The sequence below is a fragment of the Micropterus dolomieu genome, linkage group LG02, assembly GCF_021292245.1.
Source record: "Micropterus dolomieu isolate WLL.071019.BEF.003 ecotype Adirondacks linkage group LG02, ASM2129224v1, whole genome shotgun sequence".
Lineage (NCBI taxonomy): Eukaryota > Metazoa > Chordata > Actinopteri > Centrarchiformes > Centrarchidae > Micropterus > Micropterus dolomieu.
Window position 1 is genome coordinate 1,279,482 of NC_060151.1, and position 13,575 is coordinate 1,293,056.

Consider the following 13,575-nt stretch of genomic DNA (forward strand, 5'->3'; position numbering starts at 1 on the left):
TTCAATGACACTCTCCCTGAGAGACAAGGAGGGGAGTTGAGATATCAACCCTCAAGACAGCTGAACTACCCCAAAGGAGGGGGTGAAATGTTTGCTCCACTCCAAAGTGCTGTTTGGGCAGTTTCAGCCATAAAACCTACCACTTCCAGTGAAGTTGAGATAACAGACTCTATGCACGACTATTAAAATGACAATATTAACCTTGTCCAGAGACTAACCTCAACCTGAACCAGGCTGTGAGGACCTCAGCAGCCATAAGCTAAACAACCTCTAAACACTCCCAAGACCAAGAGGGCAGGCATGGTAATGAAGTTACTCTTTCAGATGACCTCAGACATCAAAGCCTTGATGTCCTTCTTCAGTCTTGATTCCCTACCCCACCAAAGAGCCATTAATTTGGACTCTTAACATGCCCTCTCCCTCTTCACACCCAGTTGTGAAACCCAGACACCAGAGGAGGACGCTGCCCCGAATTCCTTTGTGTGGACAAATGAATATTGTCTCCTTATAAACTTGCCTATTACCTTGTTTTAATTAAATGAGTTTGATTAAATAAGTTTCTTAGTGGTTCTCGCCACTTCAGTTGAGTAATTAGTTCCCTGTTCTTGTTAAAAACTACGTTGGAAAGAAGGAACCACAAATAAGTTAATTTTGCAGTGCTCTTTAATTTACAGCAATGATCACTGACATTCCCTTAAGTTATGTTTTAACTAATGCTTTGTTCCAGCACCTTTATATACTCTTAGAAATGATATGATGCAGAAATATGATCATGTTAAATAACCAATCTTTCTAGCTCCTGAACCAAGGATTGAATTAAATATAAGTAAATAATCAGAAGATCCTTTGTCCCCTCATTGAACCAGAGCTCCCCCCAGAGGACAAATTAAGTATTACATGTCATTGTTTTAATGCTTCTCCCCTGTTTTAATGTATCACTCTGTATTTTATTGTGTATAATCTGATGCCATGTTTGTGTAACTTGCTTATATTCTCTAAGTAAGAATATTTAACAGCCACTATTATCCAGGAAATGTTGAGTTAAGTTTCTTTCATCCTGAAATCCTGAAAATGTGTTTAAATGGTAACCATTCTAATCGTTACAGTGATTACTTAATAGTTTCCTTTTAATCAAATGCTTAAAACTAAGAACGGTATAACTGTTTGACATTTAAGGTTTGATTGTGGGAAGGTATTTGATTGAAATACACGCAAATAGACTTTAAAATAGACATTAAAGTTAACGGACAGCCTCTCTCAGGAGACCGGAAATAAAGCCTCAGGGGAAACAAAGCCCTCCTCCTGGGACACGCCCTAGGAAACAAAACACAGCGCCAGACATGGGCTCGCTCTCTTGTCTTCTTCCTCGGTACCTCTTCAGCAGCTCCTGACATGCTCAGCATGCTGGGAATAATTATTATTATTATTAAAACTATACTCGGGGAGTCCGGAGGCCCTGGACAAACGGAATTTCCGATGGTTCCGAAATAATATTTCCGAATATTAATATTCATAATTTTTATTAATAGTAGCCTAAATAGGTACGCTACAGCACCAAACTTTCCCTGCTCACTGTGTTAGCCTCCACCTGTCAATGTATCACAAACTTTCGTTTGACGTTTCGTCCCTCATCCACAGGACTGTAGGGAAACTAAGGTATTTAACCTCAGTGGGGTCGTTTGCCAGGATCTTTGTTACTGCTGGTTTGTTAGTGTTCCTGGCTGTTGTAACGACAGTCGTTATGGTCATTAGGACTACCCGAGGCCAATACTGAACGACCATAGTTGGCATCCTCACCTGAGGCCAATAGGTTGTTGAGTTTCCTGGGAAGGACAGCATTGTAAGTGGGGGATAAGTGGTGGCGTAGACCCCCTCCTCTGTTTAACGACGGCTTCTCAACCCTGGTGTAGATGACTTCCTTGACACCTCTTTCAAACCATCCATCTTCTCTGTCTAAAATGTGCATCTGGTGGTCCTCAAACGAGTGTCCTCTGTCCTTCAGATGTAAGTAAACTGCAGAGTCTTGACCGGAGGAGTTGGCCCTTCTGTGTTGAGCCATGCATTTTTGTAGTGGTTGTTTAGTCTCCCCAATATACAGGTCTGTGCATTCCTCACTGCACTGGACCGCATACACTAGATTGCTTTTCTTGTGCTTGGGGGTGCGGTCTTTGGGGTGTACCAGCCTCTGTCTTAGCGTGTTCTTGGGTTTAAGATGATTGTGGACTTCAGGAGGAGCCCCCTTGCTCTGCCCCATCACCATACTCAACAGCCCTGTCTGCTGTGGAATCCTTCAGGCTTCTGGGATCCACTATATCCCAGGACCTAAAGTGGGAGCCCAACACTGACACCATCATCATGAAGGCCTTGCAGAGTGTTGGGTCGGAAATAAGGACAGGCCGGGCCAGTGGAAGGCCTGGTCCCTACCCTAACCAACTTATTAAACTCTAATAGAGTAATTTTTACTGAGTTTAGTCAATAACTGCGTAGTCAAAACCTTCCCTGGAGACGGTCAAGAGTCGGTGCAAAAGAGTTTATTCAAATAAAGGACAAGTAAACCCGAGTAACATCCCTGCAGGTCTCAGGATGGAACTGAACTGGTGGTCAGCGAACATCGCCTTATATTTACCTTGAACTCCACCTTCCAGGTGGGTGTTACATCTTGTCTCCGCCTATAGTGTTCGCTGACCACTCCCTTCCAATGGTGAATTTCTTATCCTCTGCTGCCATCTAGTGGCCGTTTTCATTTCATATACTGTTTTACCAATTTAACCCTTTCACTAATGTCAAAGTTACCACTTTTTTGCTGTTATTCAGCATAATTATTGTTATAATTTGTCCTTCTTTATTTTTAACATTTCTGGACTAGAAATTCACCAATATGTTTCAACTTCAGTCTCACCATATTTTTTTTAAAGCATAATTTGACACCATTAAAACTTAAACACTTACAATTGTATTTTTTAAAAGAATTAATAAGGAATAACATAATTGATAAATGTATAACATGATTCAACATATCAAACATGAGTGTGCAGTGCCGTGTCTCATACAAAGCTTAGTTTCTTACAGTACAAAGCTTAGTTTCATACAGTCGACATCATTCACAGTGTACCATGATCTCATTCTTGGCGTATGTGACTTGCAGCACTGCTATTGTGTATTCTTTGGTAGGCTAGGTTTAGCATATTCTGCCTGAACAGTTTCTCTGCTCATGAATAACACACAGAATATAATCCTTTAAGTCTTAAGAATAAAATACTACTTGACTTAAACGCTTAGTAGTCAAACCTTACATTGAAAGAATGACATTAGTGGTCAACACCTTTACCCAGTGAGACCACAGTAATTCTCCCAATGGCTGCATTAAATGCACTTTGAGTAATAACAGCACCTCTAGGATATCATGACAAAGTTTTAGATAAAACACAGCACACCAAGAAAGTAAACAAAGGAATTATTCAACAAGAGGATGTACTTCCTGCGCCAGCTCAGGAACCTCAACTTGCCTAAGGAGCTGCTGATCTACTTTTACACAGCCATCATTTAGTCTGAATTCAGATACCATTTTAGGAAAAAAGGAGATCTCTGATAACAAGCTAATTTCAACACTAGGTACTGGTCTGACCATCTGTATTGGATTTCTAACTCCAGATTCAAAAGTTTCCTAGTCAACCCCTCGTCCTCTGTCGCTTTAGATTCCAGAGAGCAGGCCACTGAACCCATAACCTGGAATGAGCTCCTTAAAGGGCCAGTTTGCTGGTTATATGTAATGAGGTGTGTTAATATAGGCAGTGTGGATGTTAGAGTCAGTAAATACTAACTTACCAGTCCAGAAGAGGGGAAGAAGACAAAGACAAATTGGAAAAGCCTTTTATTACTCCTGGGACGTTCACCCAAAGAGAAATGTATTTATTTAAAAAATGCTAAAAAAAAAAAAAAGTATTTACAAAGTTTTTCACTAAATTCCCTACAGTATCCTAGGCTCTACCTGGACCGACATTTTGATTTTTCCAGAGACCTCACAGAGCATACAACTCATGTGCGTCAGGTCCTGCAGCGGCTTCTGGAGAACAGGCTGTATGTCAAGGAGTTCCACTCCAGTTCTGTGAGTTTTTTCGGTTATATAATTGGGTGTGGGCAGATGAAGGCAGTCACCAGAGGTTTATGCATCAGAAAGTGAGGTGGGGGCAGTGTTGTCTCAGCGTTCGGACCCTGATCAGAAACTACCCCCCTGTGCCTTGTTCTCCCGCCGTCTCAGCCCTGCCGAGAGGAACTACAACACTGGTAACAGGGAACTTTTGGCTGTGAAATTAGCCTTAGAGGAGAGGCTTCATTGGCTAGAGGGGACTAAGCTACCTTTTATAGTCTGGACCATGACCATAAGAGCCTAGCCTACATTCAGATAGCCAAGAGGCTAAACTCTCACCAGGCTCGCTGGGCTTTGTTTTTTGACAGTTTAAACTTTTCTCTCTCCTACAGACCAGGTTCTCAGAATATAAAACCAGACGCACTGTCGAGGATGCATCATTCCCTCGCAGACTCCCCCATTCTAGACACCATTCTTCCCCCCGGTTGTGTGGTGGCGGCCGTTACCTGGGAAATTGAGTCTGTAGTCAGGGAAGCACAAAGACACACCCCAATCCAGGTAACGGTCCTGCTAACCGATTGTTTGTCCCAGACTTTGTTCACTCCCAAGTCCTCCAGTGGGTGCACTGTTCTCGTTTCGCCTGTCACCCGGATTACCGGAGAACTCTGTCTCTGCTCAAGAGGAGCTTTTGGTGGCCTACCATGGAGTATGACACGTGGGTACATCTCTTCATGTACCATCTGCTGTCAGGGGAAATCCTCACATCGTGCCCCTTTGGAGAACTCCGTCCTCTGCCTGGACGACCCTGGTCTCATGTGGCTTTGGATTTCATCACTGGTTTGCCCCCATCCCAAGGTAACAACACTATACTACCATAGTTGACCGTTTCTCCAAGGCCGTACACTTTGTTGCTGTCTCCCAACACATTCTCTGTCTCCATGGAATTCCTCTTGACATCGTCTCAGACAGTTTGTCTCCAAAGTGTGGAAGGAGTTTTGCCAATCTCTGGGCGCTACGGTCAGTCTCTCGTCGCGTTTCCATCCTCAGACCAATGGTTAGGCGGAGAGGGCTAACCATGACCTGGAGGCAGGTCTTCGTTGTGTCGCAGCCCAGAAGCCAAACTCTTGGAACTCCCACCTGCCTTGGGTGGAGTACGCCCATAACTCCCTCACCAGTGCAGCCACCAGTCTGTCCCAGTTCGAGGCCTCCCTAGGCTACCAACCCCCCTTGTTCCCGAGCTGACTGTCCAGCATCATCTCCACCACTGCTACAGGGTGTGTTTGGGTATCTTCCTGTTATGACCCGGCTCGTTAAGGGAGGCATTAACACGTAATTGGGATTGGAAATTAGGTGGAATGCGACATCTGTGTAGAGGGAGCTGAAAGTGAGGCTGAGGGAGAGCAAGGAGGCGTACAGGAAGAAGCTGGAGAACAAGCTCCAGCAAAACAACGCGAGGGACCTGTGGTCAGGAATGAAGGGAATCACAGGGTTCAAGGTGAAGGAAAATCAGGCTGAGGGAAGCCTGGAAGGAGCTAATGAGCTGAATGTGTTTTTCAATAGGTTTAGCTCAGCTGCCCCCTCCCCTACCCCCGTCACACAGGCCCCACACCCTCCCTTCCCTCTCAGCTGCTCCGCTCTCACACCTCCTCACTGATCAGGACTGATGACACAGACGGTGCCACCCCAACCAACCATCAATTCAATTCAATTCAATTCAATTTTATTTATATAGCGCCAAATCACAACAACAGTTATCTCACAGCGCTTTTCATAAAAGAGCAGGTCTAGACCGTACTCTATGATGCTATTTACAGAAGCCCAACAGTTCCCACCAAGAGCAGCACTAGGCGATAGAGGCAAGGAAAAACTTCCTTTTAAGAGGCAGAAACCTCGAGCAGAACCATGGCTCAGGGTGGGCGGCCATCTGCCTCGACCGGTTGGGGTGAAGGAGAGAGAGGGAGAGAGAGCGAGAGAGAGAGAGAGAGAGAGAGAGAGAGAGAGAGAGAGAGAGAGGAGAGGAACAGAGAGAAAAAGAGAGGGATGGAAGGAGAGAGAGAGGGGAGGGAGGCAGCCTACACAATATACACACACAGAGGTACAGACAGTAAAGGTGATGTTGCTATAGACTGAATGAAAAATGGTACAGATATTTATAGTAGTGTTAATGATAACAATCGTAATGTTAATGATTATAATAACAATAATAACAGCAGACTCTACTTCTTGAGGAAGCTTAGGTCCTTTAATGTATGCAGCATGATGTTGTATATGTTCTATCAGTCTGTTGTCGAAAGCGCAATTTTCTTTGCAGCCATCTGCTGGGGTAGCAGCATCAGAGTCAGTGACCGCAAGCTAATAAAGAAGGCTGGCTCTGGGCTGGGGTCTGCTCCTGAATATGCACACAGTTGCACTTGTGTATACATCTCATATTTGTAAATATACATTGTAAATATATTTTTAGAGGAAATTTTGTACATTATGTTAGTTTGTGTAAATATTTCTGGTCTGTAAATTATTTGTATTCTGTGTCAATTTGCTGCTGCAACAACGCAATTTCCCCTCGGGGATCAATAAAGTTTCTATCTATCTATCTATCTATCTGGTTCTGGTTAAAGTCAGGTGTTTAATTAACCAGGAGAGCGCACTTGAACAAGTGTAACGGGGTAGACCTGTTTCAGCCAATTTTGAGTGCAGTGGTAGTGTGAGGGGTGAGCACTTGAGTGTGCATTTGGTGGGTGTGGTTTTGCACTTGGGTTAATTGCATGGGTATGGACTAATGGCAGACAGGTGTGCTTGGGCATGACCTCATCTGCAAACTATTTAACCAGCCACACACTAGGCTCAAGAGTCTTCGGTTTGAGTGATTTTGACGGTCTTCTTCCCTGGGGTAGCTCTTGTTATGTGGTAGTTTCTGTATGGGATGGTTTATAAATTGATGTTGTTGAGTCTTCTGTTTGTCTCCTGTGTGCAGTATGCGGGTGTGCTGAGGCTGCTGATTCTTTGCATGAGTGTGGTACACGGCTGGGTCGTGGTCTGGGGAGCTGCCAGTGTAGAGCCACCGCTACTTAGTAGAGTTACCAGAGGCCCAAGCAGTGAGGCTACAACCGACCAGCCTGTGACCAACAGCAGACCCGTTCCTGTTGTGTTTGGCTTTGCCCACGCAGGAAGACGAAGTTGAGCACACCCAGCTACGACGAACTGCACTTCCGTTTAACTAACAGTTTCCCCCATTTGAACTCTTTTTAACTCTTAGCCTCAGTCTGGTTTTAACCCTTTGCATGTCCATTTTATACAAATTTGGAGGTTATATTTTGTACAGCTTGTTTTATTGTTGCCCACTTAGTTTATACACTGGTTGGTCAATTGGGAACTAGATTGGGGGAGTTACACAAGGAAATACAACAGAGGCTTTACAGGTGCTGACAAATAACCAGTGCACAAAATGAAACAAAAGAGGGTCTTGTCCAAAGACAGTACTTAGCTCTAGGCACAAAAATACACTAAAGAACAAAATGAGGTCAGCACCCATAAGCTTACAGAAAAGCAAAAGAAAACAAACAAGCAGTAGTTCTGCAACTTGGAGTTTTCAAACTAATGAGTGTCCAACTCTTAAATCACACTAGGTGATTTACATAGATTCCAAAATGACTGAAGCCACTCAGACAGGCAACAGACAAGCAATACTAAGAAATATAAACACACTAAATACTCTCTAAACTAACACAATGTGTATGCAGCCAACAGCAAGGCAAACTGATCATGGTTCACAGCTGCCCTGACATGTGGACACACAAGTTATTTAAAGTACAGCTGGGGTTGATCGAAGACTCCTGATTGGTAGGTTTGGTCAGATCACAGCCACACCAATCACAGATTGAAGTCTTGAACCAACAGTGCCCATTGCATGAGTCGCTGGTTGTGGTTAAACATGCGAGACAGAAAAACAAGGGGAATATGATCGGTGAACACAACAGGCAGAGAAGTAGACCCAACATAGACCTCAAAGTGCTGTAGTGCTAACAACCGAGCAAGGGTTTCCCTCTCAATGGTGGAATAATTTGCCTGGTGTCGGTTGAACTTGCGGGAAAAGTAAGCAACAGGATGATCAATACCATCTTCACCTTCCTGTAACAGGACAGCACTGCGCTCTTTAATGACATACGGGCCTGAGAATTTATCTGCGAAAGCTGAGCTAGTGGTAGGCAGCAACACCAAACCCATGTCACCTACCACAAAACAACGAGATACGGCAGAACAATCATAATAAAACCTCGTGACAGATTTGGAATCACTAAGGCTGGCTTTAGCGAGGGCTTTAACTCTGTGAAGGAGCTCACGGAACTGAGTAGCGTAATTTTATGCGTGCTTTTTGGATGAAGACTCATTTGAAACTGCTACTATGGGACTGGGCTGTAATGGCACAGGAGGGAGTGTCTGATTAGGTTTCCGGACAACCTGACACACATGGCAAGCACGGCAATATTTAGAAATGTCAGACTTTAGACCTGGCCAATAGAAATGACAGAGGATGGTTTGATATGTTTTGGTTATGCCCAAATGTCCTGCCCACTTACTCTCATGAACCATCAGACATCACATCCTGGCGGTATCCGTCCGGAACAACTATCTGGTAAAGAGAATCACATCATCATCAGAATCACCAGTATGAAGGAAGACCTTTTTTTTTGCCGATCTTTCAGCATCAGCCACCAACCTGGGTGTTAAAATGGACTCTCATCTGACCTTTGAGTCTCACATTAAACATCTCTGCAAGACCTCCTTCTTCCACCTCAGGAACATCGCCAATGCGGAAAAGTTTGTCCACGCTTTTGTCTCCTCCAGGCTGGACTACTGCAATGCGCTCCTCCCCGGGATCCCTGAGAAAAACCTTCAGAAGGGGTTTTAGAGAAATATAATTCTTCACAAAGGTTTTCTGAAAAAAATATTTAAATTCATGCATATAGAAGACTTGAAAAACCTGGTCCATCTCACATCTTTACCATGAAAATGTAAGTTTTAAATTAATGACTCAGTAAGCCAGACATCTCTCTAATTTCATGAACTTCATTATGGTGTTGTTGACAGATCACAATATAATTTATGATATTCTTTGTAACAGTCTGATAAAGTATTTAAAACATGGCAATGATTGTCTGACAAGAAACTTTTCAAGTAAAAATATCCTGGTTAATCTGAAACATCGTGTTGAACATACACATGGTTCAGTAGATACTTTGATTACTGATCTACTTTTCAAGTAAATAGTACACAGTAGCACATTACTTTGTAAGATCAGTAATTTAGCTATGTTTATACCATGCATGTTTCTGCCTCAAGTGTTACTGGTCTAAAGCAATCATCATAATCACTATTTTATCATTCTGATCACTTTGCACGTTTATGGGGCATCTTTTCACTAGAAATAATTACATGACTAATGTTTCACATCTATTTATTTCATATTGGACATCCTACCCTGACAGTTACTATCGGCCTCAGTGTTGACATTACACAAGCTACTGTGATACATGTAAGATTACATGCACACAACACATTACCTCTGTCTCTTCCAAACAAATGCTTTCCACTCCACTGGGCTCTGGAGGTCACTGCTCACAAAATCAGGCCACCTGTAAAGACAAATGTAAGACAGAGTGTATGCTGGTTTAGAGAGTTTTTGCATAAATACTAAGCTAACATTATGTGATTATGAGACATTTCAATAGCAATATCTACCTGAGGTTAATAGCTAGAAATAGTTTAAGTAGTCCTCATATATTATACTGGAAACCTGTACTCCTGATTCCTCTGCTATCCTGGTGGTTTGTCTCTGTGTTGGGTCTGTCTGGTCACCTCAAATTTGTGGTTATGGCAACAGCTACAAAAAGTCCAAAACAATTAGAAGAAAGAAGTTAGTGTATCATAATACAAACATTGGCATTTACATATTTATGCTGCACCTTGCCATATTCTGCACAATAAAGGAAACACTACTGAGCAATAAAGATATTTAAAGTTCCATACGTCTCTTGCTCAGTTAGCCAATTCATAACATCCCATTACTTAATTTACAATTTGGTCTAGCGGAGCTAACAAGCTGTTACCTCTTAGGAAGGTTTATTTATTGTCACAATACAAGTTGTAGAGCTCTTGTAGCAATGGCTACAAAAATTGCAAAACAATTGTAACAAATAATTTTTTTTTCATCATAGAGTACGGTCTAGACCTGCTCTTTTATGAAAAGCGCTGTGAGATAACTGTTGTTGTGATTTGGCGCTATATAAATAAAATTGAATTGAATTGAATTGAATTAATGGCCCCTCAGCAGAACATTTCATTAACTGCATGTCATTTAGCTACACGGTAACGTTAATCCAGTAGAGACTGAATTTATTGATATGATATTTCAATATCGATCTAGCTTACTGTGATGTGATAAGATGCCAATTGGCTACCTGGCCAGAAAGCTAATGCACATGACACTTGCCATAGTTACAACTTTACGCCCAAATTAATCTAGTGAATGTCTGTAATTGTGGTGCAACCCATATTAGTAGCTGATTTAGTTACAGACAAAGTAGTAATCCAACAAAGGTTAAAGTCAAGGGTAACTGGACTTGGTTGAAGATACTGGAAGACGTTTCATCCCTCATCCAAGGGACTTCTTCAGTTCTGACTGACTGGTAGGGAAACTCAGCTATTTAACCTCAGTGGGGTCGTTATCCAGGGTCATCGATACTGCTGGTTCGTTAGTGTTCCTGGTTGTTGTAACGACAGTTGTGGCCAAGACTGAACGACCATCGTTGGCATCTTCACCTGAGGCCAATAGGTTACGTTTGTTGAGTTTCCTGGGAAACACGACGGAGCCACAGAGAGGGCAGCCAGATCGCTGACCCTCTTGGCCGATGTCACAGCCAGGAGCAAGGCGACCTTAGCCGAAAGGAATCTCAGGACCACTGTCTCCAAAGGCTCAAACGGGGCTTGGGTTAAGGTGCGTAAAACCAGCGCCAAATCCCACTGTGGGGCAACAGGCCGCATTACCGGCCTGCGCCTCCACATCCCCCTAAGGAAATACTTCACCAGGGGGTGGGAGAACACAGTCCTGTCCCCGAAGCCCTCGTGACAGGACGAAAATGGCGGCAGTGTAGGTTTTAACAGTACTGAACGCCAGCCCCCTGTCCATGAGCAACTGGAGGAACGAAAACACCACTGAGTGGAGGCGGCCCTCGACCCCTGGATGGTACGAACGACCTCCCGGGAGAGACTTAAGCCCTCCAGGCGTCGCCTCTCAGCGGCCAGACCCAGAGAGGCTGGCCGAGGAGCGGGTAACTCCTGATCGCAACCCCTAACCTGAGAGAGCTAGCGTCCCCCCTCCAGGGGAGTTTCCACGTCTGCCCCGCCAGCAACCGGGAAACCAGGATGCGCTGGTGCGCTCCGGGGCCACCAGAGTCACCACTAAGGTTGAAAACTGCAGGCAATCCAGAAGGCGCGGGATCAGCTGCACCGGCGGAAAAGCATACAGGGAGGGGAGGCCAAAGGGGTGCGCAAAGGCGTCCACTCCCAGCAGGGGGACGTCCCGCAGGCTCAGTGAAAACCAAAGGTTGAGCACTGAGCGCTCTCCTTATTGGTAAACAGATCCACCAGATCTGGCGCCACTCGTCTGGACGAGGGCCTCCCCTCAACATGATGTCCGCCCCTCGCGTGGCTGTTCTCGGGTCCTTTGCACTTCAGGGGATCGCGAGGTGTCCTGGCTAATGGGGTTCTTGCCTGCCTATCACTGGGGCCATGACAGACTTATGAACACACACAGACACATTCACCCACACATAGACACACTCACACGTAAGACACACACACACATACAGACACACAGACAGACACACAAACATGTACACACACACAAACAAATTTAGGTTGTCCATGGTTTTCACAGGTAGAACTAGTCTTTATGCTTTAAAAATGAATTGTTATTATTCTAGTTCTCATGGCTGTGCTGTGTTGTTTATTTATTTTGCTTGACTGTTTCTCCTTTTCATTCTCCCTCAGTTGTTTTCTTATGTCAGCTGTTCGGCTGATTGTCTATTAGTTTTTTATTTTTAAATTTTTTTATTAATTATTCTCTCCTCCCCAAGCTCCCCTCCCCGTTCTCTAGCAGGTGTCTTTGCTTTCTGCAATTGGTATTTTCCTCTGCTGTTTCCTGTTCTCCCCACCTCCCATCCCTGTTCTCTTATAGGTGTTGTCTTTTCTCTGGGGTGTCAGTTTGTGCCATGTTTGTGCCCCCCATCCTCATTTCTGCCCTCCGTCCAGCCCGGTGACAAATCAATACATATTTAAATAAATAATAAAGCAGACAATGGAGTATATTAAAACTCTTGTTAGAGTCAAATCTGTCTGGCACAACACGGTATCCAGCTCCTTATACTCTATGCCAGGCGGCTTGGCAGGACAGGGTTAAAAAAAAAATAATACCCTCACATTACATCAATGCACTACCATGCTGCGGCTGCTCCTACCATTACTCAATAAACAGTATATCAATAAGAAAATACATTTGGCACTCCTACGTTTATGCAGATTAGTTTTGTGACTCCTGTTTTTTACCACCTGCATGTCATGTTACAAGCATTACAGACACCATGGTCTCAATGTCATTGGCAACAGTTAGCTTAGCTGCTAGGTTAACAACAACAACTTCACTCACGTCGAAACATCCTCAGTGGAAATGAACGGCCGACTTCACCACTCTACCATGACATTTTACATCTACTTACATGTGTACATTCCTTACATATATTATGTCTGCTTACCTGCAACATACACGAGCAGACGTGAACATTAATATCAGCACATTAAAAAAATAAGACTCAAATAAGACAAAAAATTCTAATAATACACATTTTCTTTATTTTATTTTATTATTTATTTATATTTATCCCTTAAGAGCCATGTCTTCACTGGAATTAACGAGATCTACAACCTAAACTTACGTTGACTGTAGTACCCATGTTCATCTGGCAGCATAATTCCTGACACACATGGATGGCACTGAGGAAGGAAGCACTCTGTGAATGTATTGTCTTTGGTTTTACTCCAGCAGTAGCAATATGTCCTGCTGTAATTGGCATCCCTGAAACAAAGTCCCAGCTAATGAGTCAGTGTTATCAATACAGCTCCTGCTGGTGGGTTGCAAACACAGAACAAGGCAACAGACTGCTGTCAATCTGCTGCACAGGAAGAGATGGAAAGCGCAAAGGAGCAGGGGGAGAGGCAACAGCCAAGGAGGTGGTTTGTTTTCTCTGTCGCATAGCTGCTGTCAGTGGGCAATAGCTCGCACACACACACACACACACACACACACACACACACACACACACACACACACACACACACACACACACACACACACAGATAATTTCTTTTTAGCAAGTGTTCAGTTGTATGATGCATGTTCTGCTCTGCTGTGAGTGACAATAATAAAAAATGAGAGT